This window comes from Chinchilla lanigera, unplaced genomic scaffold (assembly GCF_000276665.1).
Source record: "Chinchilla lanigera isolate Chin_1 unplaced genomic scaffold, ChiLan1.0 scaffold00061, whole genome shotgun sequence".
NCBI lineage: Eukaryota > Metazoa > Chordata > Mammalia > Rodentia > Chinchillidae > Chinchilla > Chinchilla lanigera.
Genome location: NW_004955462.1, coordinates 5,792,627 through 5,806,383, shown reverse-complemented (window position 1 = coordinate 5,806,383; position 13,757 = coordinate 5,792,627).

Sequence of the window (13,757 nt, the reverse complement as noted above, 5' to 3'; positions counted from 1 at the left end):
TTTTCACAAAAGTTGGGAAGGAATTACAGTACTTGAAGCAATAAAACCCTGAAGCCTTTGAATAATCACTGGCCTATTGTTAACCCATAATTTTTTGGATTAGAAAAAGTTGGAAGATGCATGCTGCTCTTAATATTCATCTTTTGTAAATCTTGTATTTGTCAGTTTGTTGTTTTAATACAGATTTTTCCCTCCTATGCTTAACTTCTAACACAATCTGAATAATGGAATAATTTGCCCAGAGTTTTTTTCCTTGTTTTACATTTCTATAATTAAAATACAGAAAATACCTGAATTTTACAATTTTTATTGAAACAGTGATTTTTTTTTAACTCACAAACAAAAATTTGACAGTATTAATCTGATTTTACTTTATGTACGTTCATATGTTTCTTAAATCAGAGCCAAGGTGGAAAAATGAATATAACGTGAAACTTATTAAGACTTTGGAAGAAAATGTTAAAGAGGAAGCAGGAAGTTTGAAAAGTCTTGATTACTTTTCCATAAATATTTGTTCAGAAGATGCGGCAAATTCCAGTATGTAAAAGCCATTAAAATAAACCTATTCTTCCCCAGGAGTTTTGCAGAATTTCAAACTACACTTTTCCCTTCTCCATTTACCGTTGCAAATTTTCACGGCATGAGACTACATGTTTAATAACTATGCACAAAGTAAAAAATTAAAGCAAACTTTATACCATGGGTCTCAGATTCTGTGCCTGTGAGGTTGTCCATAGAATTAGAAACACAGTGTGATTACTGTGTGAATCCCATTTACTACATCCCCTAGTTCCTGAAGGAAGTGGTCCAGACTTCACAAATTCTTCTGAAAGATGAGGATATTATTCACTTCATAAGATAAAAATAAACCTTGGTGCACATTTGCACTTATTTTACTTAAAAGAGCTAAACTGTGCTTTCAAAGTAAATTCCCAACAAACAGAGCAAGAGCAAAACTTCACCAAGAAAGAGCAAGTATCTTGTAAACAACCTGTCCAAATCTACATGACCTGGCTTTTCGTTCCTTCAGTTAAAACCCACTAGTTTAACAAATGTCCTAGAGATGACACCTGGGTATTTTCTTCTCTCTGAAGACTATCTTCACATAAACACTTATGTTACTGCAGTGGGAAGACCCTGAATTACAATTCTTGCTCAGGCATTTTGAAATCTGATTTAATCCTACGAAAGTGACTGGCTGTCCCTGGACCTTTGATTTCTTATTTGAAACAATAAAGGGGTTGAAATAAAAGTCTTGGGGTCCCAAAGCAATGGGAAGCTGGAGAGAAAAAGCTACAAAGAATGGCTTTCACCTCAGATAGCTCACTTGAGATGTTAGTAAGAATTGCCTCCTCAGTATTCTATAGCCATGATGAGGAGGAGGCCAAGGAGAGAAAACAGAGACCGAGAAAAAGCAGCTGCTTTTGCTGCACCACTAAGAGAAACAGATCCCAGGTCTGATTCCCGGGGCTCCAAGAAGAACTCAACAACTGCATTCATCTGCTACCACTGTTAAAAGCCAGGCCACCTCAAGAGGAACTGCCCTAAGAGGCCCCATGGGCCATGCCCTGGATGCAAAGGAGACCACTGGAGATCGGTCTGCCCTCTGAGGTGGAGGCCCCAGAGCTCAGACCCATGCTACCAGTTACTCCAACAGGAATGAGAGGGCTTGGGGCATGGTCTGCCTTCTCCCTCTGGCCAGACCGTCATCTCCATCGAGGAGTCCTGGGTAATCATGACTATGGAGGAACAAGAAAACAGCCTGTTGCTAGACACAGGTGCAAGTCTCTCCGTCCTTCTTTTCAATCCTGGCCTTCCTTCCAGCCGTCATACCTCAGTGAAAGGAGTCACTGGTGAGGAGGTAATATGCTATTTTTGACAACCCTTAGGCTGTAACTACTTATTAGATCCTTCTTGCATATCTCTGTCTTCCTGAGAAACCGCTTTGAAGATACCACCATGTATTACAGCAGCCATTGATATTTTCCTACTAATCTATCCATAACTGTGTAAAGTTTGTAATGTTCCTATCCTATTTCATAAATGGATGTATGTTTATTATTATGTGTTTCCTACAACAACCATTGAGAAGAGTTAATGATTTTTCAATAGGTCACTCATGTATAGCTCTATTTATTTTCTTTAGAAGCCACTTTGAAGATACCAAAGTATAGCACAACAACTCTTGATAATCTCCTACCTCTTTTGTCTCTAACGCACTATTATTTGTCTATTTGTTTTCCTGAGAAACTATTTTGTAGATAATAATATGTAAAACGATAACCATTGATAAATTCCTACCATTTTGTCTGTAATATGCTAAGTCCCCCCTATTATTATGTTATCCTTGTTTTACTCTTAAAAAAAAAAAAAAAAAAAAAAGAAATAAAAGTCTTGCATAGTCTCATCTAGTGTCCTGTGCTGACACAGGTCTTAAGTGTTTAAGTAGAATGATTATTGCAATTTTGGGGAATATTCATGGGGAGGTGAATTCTTACAGAGAAGGAATTTGCTTTTTTGGGGAACTTATATTGTTGCTAAAAATTAGTGTGTGTGTGTGTGTGTGTGTGTGTGTGTGTGTATGTGTTGAGACAGGGTCTCTCTATGCAGTTCAGGCTGGCCTAGAGCTCACTTTGTAACCCAAGCTGGCCTCAAACTTGCAAGATCCTCCTGCCTCAGCCTCCCAAGTGCTGGGATTACAGGCACGCACCACCTCTTTCAGGATTCTGCTTAGATGAAAGCACTACTTTCCCCTCTAGGTCTTCCTTGACCTTGACATTCTAGGAAATTATTACTGCTATTATCTTCAAATTCAACCTGAGGAGAAAAGTATGAATTAGCTGAATAATGACAGGTTACTAGGAAATCTATGCCTTGTTGCTATATTTTGTTGCTAAAGAGAAAAACAGTTTGTGTCAAATCATGGTTCGAGTCAGGTTGTTGGCATAAGACAGATTTTGAAGACTCAGACAAAGGGTGTTCATGTCCTGCTCTGATCCAAGCTTCTGATGGACTGGATGTGAGGAGATGAAATTGACTTTTCTATTTATTCATTCCGTTTCATCTCTGGGCGCTGCTGGGTCAGGACATCTTACTCTTGAGTTACTGCCTTTGACCTTGGTTTGCTCCATTTCTTTCTTCTGTGTCATTACCTAAACCCTAAAAACTCCGCTGAGTGCATGAAGCCTCTCTCAACCAACGGGATGAAGACGAGAGCAGCCCCCCCAGCCCCCTCTCCCTCCCGCCTGCCCTTTCCACTTTCAGTTCTGGTGCAGGAATAGAATAAAGGGGGGATATCATACTCATTTACCGCAAATGCTTCTGGATGGTTAAACACTATTCTTTTCAGAATATATATAGTCTCTAAACCTATTCTTCCCAGAATTCTTAAACCTATTCTTTTCAGAATATATATAGTCTCTAAAACTGAGGAAAATATTTTTGAATGTTTTCATTTCCCTTGTAAAAAGTGATTTCTCCTAAATGAATTACCCAAACTTCACATTTTAGCCTTGTTGAATTTTAATCTACATACATCCTAGAGTATGAAGAAAAGATTCATTTTTCATGTGATTATAATAAGCTGGACGGTGCTGGGCAGGGTGTGAATAAACAGTCACCATCTCAGATGAGTGCTCAGGAGATGTGCTTCTGTGTTGAATGGGTCATTGCTGCAGAAACTAGAGAACCCACTTTGGTTTGAACGGGAAACAAGTCTCCTCCATAGGAGACGTTAACCATTCTACCACTGGCTCCCACCAGCTCTGTTTCCTTCCTTATTCCCTATTGATTGCCAGAGGCCAGAATGTGATTCAGAAGTGAATACAGACACATCAAAGCTGCATCCTTCTTCTAGACAGACCTCAGTGGCAGCCACACAGTTTCCTGGCTAGAATTCTGCAAGGGAATTAGAGGAGAACAGAGATAGCTGTAGCAGAAACCCACAGAGTGCAGTGACCTAGCACACAGAGCCCATGTGGGCCCCTGTGCAGAGCCCAGTGCCAGGTGACAGGCTCCCTGGGTTGAGACACAGCTAATCCCAAGACACAGACCACGGAACCAGGGGCCTTGTCAGCCCTAGAGAGAATTCACAGGCCCTTCTCTGAGGGGACCTGGAGACAAATGTCAAGACTTGCTATAAGTTCTCCAGGCAAACTATAATTAACAGAGTACATTTTATGTTGTCCTGATTCCTGAATATGAGATTAAGTATTCTGAACAAATTCATGTTTAAAAATCCTTCATAAACCTAGAATTGTCTGCTCCAAGAAATAACCTAAGATTCAGCAGCTTAACACACCAGAAGTTTGTCACTCACGTGATGGTCCCATGTAGGTATCCACGCCATCGGGGACATTCATATTCCCTGTGACTTAAGGACCCAGCTCCTTCCAGCTCCTGTGCATCTGACTCATGCTAGAGTTTCACGCTGTCTGCACTGAGGTCTGTGCATTGTGGGTGACTCCTTGCCACCCATGACAGCCTCAGAAAAGACATTGGCGCTAAGTGAGTTTATGTTTCTAGTGCCAGGCTTCAAGGGGGGGGTCTGTGGCAGAAAATGCTATTAGAAGGTAATCTTGCCAGTGGCCTCCGGGAAAAGGTCTCTTTCCTGGAAGCAGGCTGTGTGCAAGTTGTTCAGTCCTTGGATGGCTGTGTGGACTGGATGCCAGGAACTGAGCACACAAGAGAAGAGAAACACAGAGTAGCCAGGTGCTTGGTGCTTCTGCTTGAAATCCTCCTTCCTTCTGAACTTCTTTTTAAAGAAAAAATTAGCAAAAAAAAAAAAAAAAAAAAAACAAACTTTGCTATATAGCCACTTTGTGTCCGCTTTCTGATACTTCATCTCAAAAGAAATCTTACCTAAAGGAACTTGTTCCTGAGAAGAACATGAAGTAAAATTTAATTAAGTTTTGTTGGTAGTCACCAGATGGGCTTGGTACTGTGTGGTGCACTATCATGGGACAGAAGTTTTTGTTCTTAGTGAATTTCTAGCACATTTGGGGGTAAGCAACAGGTTTCCAACAGCCATTTGGCACTATTTCCCATGAGCAACTACTTTGTATATATATTTTGATCTCTATATTCAAGTTTGTCCTTTTGGGTTTTTACTGTTTTTCCCCCTATATTTGAATAATAAGAAAATATGTACAAGAAATGAAGCTCAACTGAGTCACAACTTTCATCAATTTTCTAAATATCAATTACCTGGAAAAGTCTAATACTTGCATGTGTTATGTAAAAATGATAATGTATTTGACATACACCAGCTTAAAACAGATTACATGTCTGCCATGCCTGAGAAGTTATCTCAGTGTTTGTTGAAGTAGCTGCCGTCACTGAAATAGTTTATTTTGCTATTCATTTTGTTTTGCTATGAGAAAATGTCTTTTGAGGGTAAATTTGGTGCAATTCCAGTTTTCTCTCTTCCTTACTGTGCTGGGAGACAATTGGACAGAGCTGAGGTCGAGATTTCTTGTGTCTTTTCAGCATGATCACGTCACAGAGGCAGACACTTGTCCTGGAATCCCAGTTACCTAACAGTGTAGATTTCTTGTTGTCATTGGTGAACTTTGACAGTACACACCCAATTGCTTTTGTTGCCTTTCTTTAGAGAACAACATAAGGTGAGAAGTGATCACCTGGGCCCCTCAGTCCTAAGCTATCAGAATTAATTCAACACTGACCTGTTGTTTCATGACCCACAACTGTCAGTTTAACAATAATGAACAATGCTTTGCACCTATTAATAGCCATGTGGGAAATTCCTAGGGTAAAATAGTAAGTGCTTATTATTCAGAAATGTCACAGAACATTACAGTGAAGTTTATTCCAGTTCAGAAGTTGGTTCCATTTCTGCTTCTGCAGTCTGGGTCCTGTAGCATTTCAGCCACATGGCTTCTGCAGGACTCAGGGAACTTTGTGAGAGAAGATGCTCACTTAATCTCAGTTGCAACAGTTTAGTTTAGCCCATCACTAAAAAATGTGGTACAAGTTTTAACGTGCTACAGATACTATTGTGATTCTAGAAATGACCATTCTAAATCCTGTGGTATTCTGGTTCATTGATATATTTTCTGAATTTAGCAGAAAATTAAAATATCCAAAGGATTTATTTATAGAGGCATTTTCCCTTTTCTTCAGTGTGTGGGAATTAAATAAATTTCTTTTAGTTTTGGCTTTGGCATTGATGCTTTTCTTGAGCCAAATAGAATAGTTCTGTGTATTAAGTTTTATACATGCTTTTATTTACAGGATACTTGTGAAGCCTAAGTTATTTCCTGAAGAATAAAATTGGGTCATGGAGGATGGGGTTTATTCATTCATTCAATACATATTTATTGAGGACCTATTTTGTTCCAGACACTTTGCTAAGTTCCAGGAGGGACACAAGTAGCAAAATAAGCCTGGTCTCAACCCATGGAACATGCACTTGGTACTTCCGGGTTAAAGAATATTTCTGAACAATATCAGCCTAATTAACTGTGGTCCCCCCCAAAAAACCCAGAATAAATTAACTAATCAGCTATAAATTCCTTAAGAAAAAAGGTTATATAAGTAAGCATTTTATTGAGTGTCAAATAGGCTGAAGGCAGACAGGAGTCAGCCAAGTGAACTCTGATTCATCTATTCTCATAGCACCACGTGGCATAAAAAAGCCAAGGAAAAAATGGCATGTACAGGGTGTCAAGCTATGGCTGGGACATGGGATGCTCATACTTTAGACAGAAAGCAGACTAGCAAACTAGTTATCAAAATGCTAATGAGAGCTGCAGCTGACGCAGGTGCATTAGCACAAGTGACGGGGAAAGTTGGGGCAGCCTTGGTGGGCTGTTTGAGAAGAGTTTTGGAGAACAGAATGATTTAATTCATTCTTAAAGGTTGAATTGGCATTTGTAGGGGAAGAACTTTCAGGAAGGGGAAATGAGAAAGGCACAGAAGGCCATGGGAATTTGACCAGTTTGGGGGAACTTTTAGAATATTGTAGGAAGAGTTAGTACAGGAAAAGTTAGCAAAGCAAGTGTTGTGTTCAAGAAGCACTGATATATGGAGTTGGAAATAGAGCCAGGGCCAGATCACACAGGGACTTATTTACAATAAAAGAAAATAGTAATGGTTCTCCCAAGTGGGACCAGGAATCACAGAAAGGTTTTGCATGTCAAGGAGATCCAATCACTTTTGGAAAGCACGTGTCTGAGGTGGAGATTAGATAGAAGGAGGAGACTGGAGGCAGGGAAACAAGACAAGAGCAGTTAGGGATATGTATTGAGGGGTCACAAGTGGGAGTGGGGTGCCAGAGGGATCCAGTTGTTATAATACACAGAATGGCCTCCCACACTTCAGGATTTTCTGGGGCAGTGCTGCCATAGCGAGGAGGCTGAGAAACCCTGTGTGTTCCTAAGCTTTGGCACTATCTTGTGTTTCTGCGATGAATACGATGATTTTTATACAAATATGGAACTAATGAGTAGAAATACTTCTTCTGAAGGGTAGAATTATACAGAACATAAGGCCAGAGTGGTTTTAAGATCATCTCATGACACCTCTCTTTTTTAAACTCCGTTATTAAAGATGACCTCTTAAATCCTCACGCAAAACCTCAAAGGATAAAGAGGGTGCAGTAGAAGGCTCTTGCTGTTCCACACAGTTCCTGGGGGACCTTTCTGAAATCCTAGGATTCTGGTGAGTATAGTTTGCAGGTTATTCATCGGGGTTAATGTTTCCGTAGTTCATCTATAAGAAAGCGGAAGCTCAGAGAGATGAGTGGGCTTTTTTTAGGATCACATAACTAGCTGGAGTCAGAACCAAGATCTTCCTATTTAATCTTCCTCCAAAACAGGGAGGCAAATTATTAAACCACCTACTATTGCTTTCCTCTCCATTTCACCAAACCATATCTGTAAGGGCTATTGACTCACAATAAAGTCATATATTACATATGAGTTTGCTAATACTCTCTATATGTGCAAATCACTGAATTTGCTGATGTATTTTTATGTAATTTAAGAATAATATATATAATACTTTAAAAATGTTTTATATATAATATGTACATTGTGCATGTAATGTACATACACATTTATTATGTACATATATGTATGTATTATATATTATGAATGTATATTTAAAATATATAATATATACACAATGTACATATAATATGTCTTGACATGTTTGCTAGGGTTACCACAGTAAAATACCATGGACCTGGTCCATTAAAGAAGAGACACTTTTGTTCCCCTACTTCTGAAGGGTGGAAATCTGAGACTGAGGTGCAGCAGGGTTGATTCTTTGGAGGTCTCACTCCTTGCTCATACGTGGCCCTCTTCTCTGTGTGTTTACCTGGTCTTCCTTCTCCACTTATTTTTGTTGAAACTTCCCCTTCTTATGATAACATAAGTCATAGTGGATCAGACCCACCTGATGGTCTCATTTAAACATAATGGCCTATTTAGAGACCCTGTCACAAAATATAGTCACATTGTGAGGTACTGGGGTTAAGCAATTGTTTGATCAATCTTGTATTCTTACATCTAGTAATCTGAGCAACTTCGCTGAAGATAACTATACGTAATATAACAACCACTGTTAATTTCTATCATCTTGTTTTAAAATTTTGTATCATTTTTATGTTGTTTTGTTTTTGTTTCTGTTGTTATTTTGTTATTGTTTCTTTCTCTTTAAAATAAAACTTCAACATATGAATTTTGGAGGACACAGTTCAACTCCAAATGATACATCGATGTGAATTTTGTATTTGTTGAAGAGGAATCATTATTCTCAGACTACTGAGATGACACTTGTGAGACAGATGCACAAAAGGGATTATAATATGCTCAATATTGGGAAGTGCTCCCAAGACACTCAGTCTGTTGTGAGGTTCTTTGATAAAAATCTTTAAATAAATTTTGCACACTGGCAAGTCTGCATTCTAATTATGTCGCATTACAGTTCCTGCCATGAGCACATTTACGACAGACAAAGTTGGGAGTGCCCCAAGCACTTTCTGCATGCCAGGAACATAGAAAGCTGACCGGAGGAAACAGAGGAATGTGCTTCAACACTCATTATCTTTTTGAATTTATCAGAAATGTGATCTTTGATATTTCACACCTGCCGTTTTCTGCCTTTAGAAACCCAGGAGCTTACGTTCAAACTCAGTTTTTGAACTTTGGAGAATGGGCTTCTAGTCTTGTACTTGAATTGTGCACAGGAGGACTTTCATGTAAAATACCTGTGTTCCACTGTGCAGTGAGCGTTTGTTCAAACCAAGGGGTGCCTCCTAACTTTGTGCACCTCTGGGTTGGAGAATTCTCTACCCAATAGAAAGAAAACTGGGTAGTGTTACTTTATTTATGTGCTAAGAGAAAGAAAGACTCTGTCAAGTTGAGACTTCGATTTAGACTCACAAAAGTGGTGGCTCTTTGTCAATCAGTGTCTTAGCTGGACCTTGGAAAGGAAGAGGTGTTTCTCTCTCTGCAGTGTTCCCTGTCACTTTCTGTATCTGTCTTACTGTCACAGCTCTGGCAAGTGCTTTCTTGCCTGGATTGCTGCTGAGGTTCAAATCACTCTGCCTGAGTTCCCAGGCATCCAGCTGGTAAAGAAGTCTACTTAAAACATCCTCTGACCACACTGCTCCCCAATTCCTCTTAGAATCCTTGGAATGACTCCTGGTTCCTTAGACACCAAACCTCATCTTTTCTGCTTGATATTCAGATTCCTCTACCTTCTAGGCTTTCCCCTCCAATTTACCTGCTCCACCTCTGCACCCTGAGGCTAACCCTGTCTCTCCCATGTGTTCTACTTCCATTCCTCTTGGCTTCTGTTCAAGCAATTTTCTACCCTTTGAATGTCTTCATTTCTGTCTTGTTATCTGTCAGATCCATTTCTTCATTTGAGTCCCGGCCCATTGCACCAGAAGTCTTCCCAGGTCACCTTTAGTCCTGCTGTACATCTCGCTACTCACCTCACATCTGAGCATGCACTTGGGGCCAGTTCTCTACACCTGAGATTGAAACTTAAGAGGGTAGAAATGTGTCTCACTCATGGGTCAACATGTATTAGTTCAGCAAACTAGCCTGATTGAAGAAATGCAGTAATTGCTAACTACAGGTGATGGAAATGTACACTCTCTGCAAAGGTAATTTGCGCAGTGTTGAAAGTGTCATGCAGTGTGAAGCTGTTTGCTCCCCACCAGGCCAGAAGGAGTGGGTGGGAGCGAGCCATGGTGGGTTGAAAGCTGCCTTGCTTGTCAGGGATGAGAAAACTCCTGTTTAGGCTATGCAGTTTGTTACTAATTATGGTAATAAATGAACTGCTAACAGGACTTTCTTCCTGCACTTGGTGGTTTTAGTAGATATATGTTTATAACAGTAAAAACTAGATACAAGGGAGAATTGATGCTCTTTCAAAAACAATAGTTTGTTTGGAAAATCTTATTTCAGTTCAAGATGCACCATGAATTCCAAGGTCACACTTGACAATGGGCTATGAATTTCAGGCTAATTGGTATAAGCTGATTGAGTATGGTTGTACTAGTAGTTCTAAATGAGTGTCAGTTTTCTCCCATAGAATTTGTTACATGACATTTGCCTAGAAAACTTTCCAGCATTTTAGAATTGAGCCCATTCCATTTACAGAGAGAATTTTGTGGATGTGATGTATATGGACTGAAGATACTATATGTACCATACTGTAGGATGCATTTTAACTTTGGTCTTTTTTCCTAATGACTTTAGTTTAATAACTTTAAATTATGTAATTTCTTAGGTATGTTCGAAGCATTCTTTCTCACTACTCTTTCAGAGTAGTTAAACTGATTTACATGCTCTACCGTGAACACAGGGGTGTTTTGCTAGTATTCTTCCTTGGTCTACTTATTTCTATACTCCTTTTACCTATTCCTTTTGCACCTGTGATACTTTATCATTCCTAAATGCCTTAGTTCCTTGTTGCTGGGATAAGATAGCTGACACCCACTCATTAGATGAGCAAAGGTTTATTTTAGCTCACAGTTTATAGAGGTTTCAGTCCATACACAGCTGGCTCCAAGGCAGGGTGACATGGCAGAAAGGCACAGCAGAGGGAAAATAGTCCATGGCAGGGCAGGTAGGAAGCAGCAAGCAGTAAGCGCCCCTCTTCCTTTATATTCCATCCAGGATATAAGGCTATTGGTTGGTGCCATCCACACCCAGGGTGGGACTTCCCATTAGTAAGTCTATTTAACCACATCCAGAACTATGCCAATCCAGTTAGTGGACTAATCCACTCATAACACCCATAATCCAATATGACATACTCATGAAACAACTACCTCCATAAAGCCCCACCTATGATAAGTGCATGAGGCTTTAGGAGAACATTTAGATATAAGCCGAAACACTACTATTGGTTAATTTTGTGTTTTCTTTCTTTTACTTGACCAGTTTTGCTTGTGGTTTAACCATTTTGAACTTTACCCCCTAAAAATCAACCTTTGCTTGTGTTGCTTATTATTGAATTTTTGTTGGTTTTAAAAATTGATTTCTATAGATACTTTTATTGGTTTTCTGTATTTTCTTCTTTTAGATTTGTATGTGTTATTTTTACAGCTACCTTTATGAATAAAAGTTTTGTGTCACCATTGGCATATAGTTTATAAAGCTCATAATTGTTCAGTGTGTAATTCAAAAATTTTGGCAAATTTATAGACCACATCACAACCATCACTGCAGTTTGGTTTTAGAACTTTTCATTACTCTGATTTTTTTTTTTTTTTGAGACAGTGTCTCTGTATGCAGTTCAGGCTGGCCTTGAGCTCACTTTGTAGCCCAGGCTGGTCTCAAACTCACAATGATCCTCCTGCCTCAGCCTCCTGAGTGCTGGGATTACAGACGTGCACCAGTACACCTGGCTTCAAAATTTCTTGAGCCTATTTTCAGCCAATCTTTGCTTCTACTGTACCTTTCCCAAACCCTGGGGAGTCATTGGTATGCTTTCTGTGTCTAATAGACTTGCCTTTTTTTGTATACTGCTTGCAAATAGAATCATATGATACACAATTGGTTGACTTTAGTGTCCTTCTCTTAGCATAATAGTTTTTGAGTTTCTTTCATATTTTACTATGTATTAGTACAGTGATACCTTGGTTCACAAACATCATTCTTTACATGATTCTGGTTGTAAACTGAATTGGATGAGAACTGAATCAAATTCAATGGTTATGTTCAATGTTAATCTTATGGGGAAATTTAATTCAGTTTTTTGTCCAATTCAGTTTGTGACCAGAATCATGGAAAAAACTAATTCCATGAACCCAAGTACCACTGAATTTTGTTATTTTTATTGTGGAACGGTATTCCATTGTGTGTACATATGATGCTGTGTTTCTCCATTTACTGGTTGATGGCCATTTGGGCTGTCTCCAAACTGTAACTACTATGAAAATATTACCATGAACATTGTCACATGAGTCTTCACTCTATTGTGTATAGATTTAGAGGCAAAATTGCTAAATCATAAGATAATTCCTATTTAATTTTTAAGAAACTACCATAGAGTTTTCTAAAGTGTTTATGTTCTTTTGCATTACTATTAGCAATGACTAAGAATTTTAGTTTCAATGCTTGGCATGGTCTATCTTTTTTATATTGCCATTCTACTGGATGTGTAGAGGCATTTCTTGTTGTGCTTTTAATGTGCATTTTCTTGATGGCTAATGTTGTTGAGCATTTTTCATATATTCATGTGCTTTGGTGAAATTTGTATTCAAGTCTTGGCCATTTGTTTAAATTTTTTACTTTAAAGCTAAAAGAATGAAAACATCTTAACAAACACACATACATTTAGAAAACAACACAAAAACAATACAAGCAATGCAGAATCTCAGACAAGGTGACAGGAAATTAACAAGGGTTATTGTATTACATGTGGATATCTTTAATTTGGATACTCAGATAAACAAGTACAGACATGTGAGATTGATCATACACTTAAACATTAACTGTTCCTTTCAATAAAAGTCAGTAGTACAACTATGTTAGCTATCCTGTGTATACATATAAACATATTTTTTCCTTCTTTCTTTTCTCTTTTCCCTCATCCCAGTTGGCCATTTAAAAAATTGAATTGTTTTGCCTTCTTATATTAAGTTGAAAGTTATTTATTTCTAGATATAAGTTTTAAAAAGTTGTTTTTTATTTTAGGTCAACATGCATTAATTTTTCATATTGATGAGGCTCAGTGTGATACTTCCATGCATGTATACACTGATCAGATCCACACTTTTTCAATCTACTCTCTCCCCCAGATATGTATTTTTAAAAATCAGGTATATGATTTACAATATTTTCCCCTCAGTCTATGACTTCTCTTTTCAATTACTTATGTGTTTAGAAGCAAAACATTTTTAATTTTACTGAAACTGAATTTACACTTTAGAATGACTTAGGCATTAATGTTGTAGTTAAGAATTCTTTCCCCAGTTCAAGGCCACAGAGATCTCCCTCCATGTTTTCTTTCAACAAAAAGAAAAACAATTAATCTTCATAATTTCTTATAAGTAGAATTTCAACAATTCCAGTCAAAACCAACAAAGACATAATTTTCCGTAATATATTCTGTGGCATAAGCAATGTCCTTTACCTCATGATATGAATTTACCTGCTTTGTTACAATCCAGATTGGAAATGTAGTCTAAATGAAAAAAAAAATTTAGAACATAGCATGGTGCATACCATTATTTTTCTTCCAGGAAAATAACATTCCAAGAAAGATGGTAT